Raw genomic sequence first — 3,367 nt, forward strand, 5'->3', positions numbered from 1 at the left:
TTTGTTGCTATGATGCTAAATTACCAGTTCTTTACCACATGCTACCTCCTGAAATAGTTGACTATCAAGCAATTATTTTTAGTACATTGATTCTGTATTCCTCCCATCTTCTTTTGATGCTTCGTGCTTCATTCAGCATTTTGTCCATAGAATCTTTCAATGTCGTAACTTGATGTTTGAGTTTTTCTTCAGTTCTTCCAGCTTGAGAAATGCTGAGTGTGCTCTAAGCACGGGTTTTTTCAAATTTCACTATAAAACTTTATTTTCTTTGCCATCAAGCCCATGCTGACTCACAGCAACCTCTCTGTGGGGATTGCTCACATCTTCTCTGCTCGTCGTTCCCAGTCTTTTGCTGTAGTTCTTTTGCTGCAGAATCTCTGTCCATGCAAGCCTGTTAGAAGGCTTCATCAGCTTTATTAAGTTGCTTGCCAATGCTTCCATCCATTTCTCTTTGTCCTGCAGCATCACTCCTAGATGGCCATCATCTGACCGGCCAGCTCCGCGCACAGTGTGGGCCAAGGCGAGGTGGGGCGGAGATGCTGCAGGACGCTCGAGGACCCCGTTTATTGCTAACCAAGGGTTATATCTGAAATTCTATTATCTTTTCATTTCATTTTTTCCTATGAACTTTTTCCAGGCATGTGGTCTTACTACTAGATCTCCAGGTTACATGTGCACAGACTTACTCCACGCAGAAAGTGTTTCAACATGCCTCTGGAAGCAGCGGGAGGCTGCACACAGATCTCCCAGTGACTACATTTGTCTTAATCTCGTTAGGGTGTCTTCCACCAAAGGTCCAAGCAGAGCGGGCCTTCTGAAGTGAGCTGCAGGGCCCGTCCAGTTCAAGATGGAGAAGTGCACGCAGAAGGTTATGAGGACACCTATTCGAGTTGTTTTGTTTTTTCATTCTGAAGGAGTGATCTTGATAGATTTTCTCAAAGGATATAGGATGATCCTGGAGGGTAGTGGAGAAAGTCTTTAGAGCTTGAAAATTCATTGGTGAGATAAAAGGCCAGGAAAATTGTGCCAGAATTTCTTTCCCCATCACAACAATGCACCTGCTCATTCTTCAAGGATATCAAGCGTTGTCCTGTGAGAACTTTTTTAAGAAAGCATTCTCCTATCCACCCTACAGCTCTGATATCGTCCTTTCTGGCTTCCTTTTGTTCCCCAGATGCAAAGGGCATTTACAGAGAACACAGTTTGAGCCCCAGAAGGATGCATGGTATATATAAATTGAAGAGTGCATAATTCTGGGAAGGGTTAGAGAGATGAAAACACCATCTTCGGAATGATTTAGACCTAGATAAAGAAGGTGTCAAGAAACAATAGCTTCACATTTTGACACTTTTGTTTAAAAAAGGTTTCTGTGATTTGATAGTAATACTTTTTAATATACCCTTATTCAATGAATTATTAACAGCTGTAGTATGCTTCCTCCATGAGGATTAATTAGGAAAATGTGTGTGAAAGTATGTTGGAAGCAGAAAATGTTATGGAAATGCTAGTGATGGCCTTTGACATTAGAAGGCTAATGATAGGCTTTGGAGTTACACAGACAACCCCACTTTGCTTCTTCCTTTTTTTAAATCATTTTTTTGGGGGGCTCATACAACTCTTATCACAATCCCTACATACATCAATTGTGTCAAGCACATTTGTACATTTGTTGCCCTCATCATTCTCAAAATATTTTCTCTTCACTTAAGCCCTTGGTATCGGCTCCTCATTTCCCCCCCCCCCTCCACATTCCCCTCTCTTGTGAACCCTTGATAATTTATAAATTATTATTATTTTTTCATGTCTTACACTGTCTGATGTCTCCCTTCACAACTTCTTAATAGCCACAAGGACAGGATTTGTCAATAAGAACCCTGGTGACACAGTGCCTCAGGGAAAGGTTGCCAACTGAAAGGTTCCTGGTGTGACCCCATCAGCTGCTTGTTCCATGAGAGAAAGAGATTACAGTTTGCTTCCATAAAAATGATTGCCTTAAAAACCCAATGGGGAAGTTCTATTCAGATGGGTCACTCTTTGAGTTGCACTTGAACCAAAGGTTTGATTGGTTTTATTTTTATATCCCTTCGTACTTATGGTATTGGAGTGGAGAGTCGAGCTGGAGGCCAAAGATGAGGCCCTGTGCTGATCAGAATGGTGAGAAGCTTGCCTTTCAGGGCTGATCTGGAACAAGTGTCCCACTTCCCTGGAGTCTGTCTGAACCAGGGTCCCTTCACCATAAATGTTACATACATGTTGACCTTCTATTACACGGTCAGTCTGTCAGTCACCCTCGTGGTTAGAAAGGAAAAGGTAACCGTGAAAATGGTTAATCCAAGTCACCCCCACTGTTGGACGTGCCTGTCTTCCTGTCACTGGAAAGGTAGGCTACCGGTAAGCACAGAGGCTCTGTGATGTGCAAAGTACAATGTAAATGAAGAGGACTGTTATGTTCCAAACTCCAGAACAGTATGTTCTCTTGGCCAGAAGTCGACTGGAGCATTGGCACGTGCCTCTCCAGTTGGGCAGAGCTTGGCATGTGGGCTTGAGTGCAAATGTCCAGGTGACTCTGAGTTCACCCCCGTGGCAGACCTTTCCACGCCTTGCTGATCCACTCAATGACTATTCATGACGCCACCCTTTGGGCCACGTGCTACGTTGTCTAAAGAGAAACAGCCCCTGTCCCGAAGGAGTTACAATACAGTAGGGGATTGTAATGGAAGTACATGTGAATAATCCTAGAATATAGCATATACAATGAGAAATATTTTAATATAATGCTAAGGCAATGCAGGAAAGGGAACTTGTAACTGCCTCTGATGGCAAAGTCGTGTCTGATAGGACAGCACCTTTCTGTGTTGGTCCAAAGGCAGGCCTCATGAAAGCAGAAGGCAGGTAATTGTGGTCGCACATTTCTGATTCCTTTCTCCTCCTGAAGAGCAGATTGAAGACTAGAGGAATGGGCATTCAATAAAACGCAGTACTCGGCCCTATTTGAATGTTAGTGGATGAGGAGCTGGCAGCCACAAAGACCATTCCAGGAAATAGTGGCATGAAGGGAAACATCTGCATCTCACCTCACAAATAATACCAAACTCAGCCTGGAGACATTTCAAAAGCTTTAGCTTGATATGGCACTGGACATTCACAGACAGCCACGTGGAATCTACGAGCGTTCTTGTTTTCTGTGAGGAAATATTTGTGAGAAACACTGAAATGTCATGTACACAGCTGATGCTCTTGAGTCATTGCGACCCCTTGCTTACTCTGTACGTGGCTAAACAAATCGCTTTGCTGTTCTGAGTCTCAGTTCCCTCATCTCCAGCAGGGTTAATAAAATCCACGTACAGGGTTTAATAAAAGGCATTTT

This window comes from Echinops telfairi, unplaced genomic scaffold, assembly GCF_000313985.2.
Source record: "Echinops telfairi isolate 266 unplaced genomic scaffold, ASM31398v2 ScPeMD7_443;HRSCAF=831, whole genome shotgun sequence".
Taxonomy (NCBI): Eukaryota; Metazoa; Chordata; class Mammalia; order Afrosoricida; family Tenrecidae; genus Echinops; species Echinops telfairi.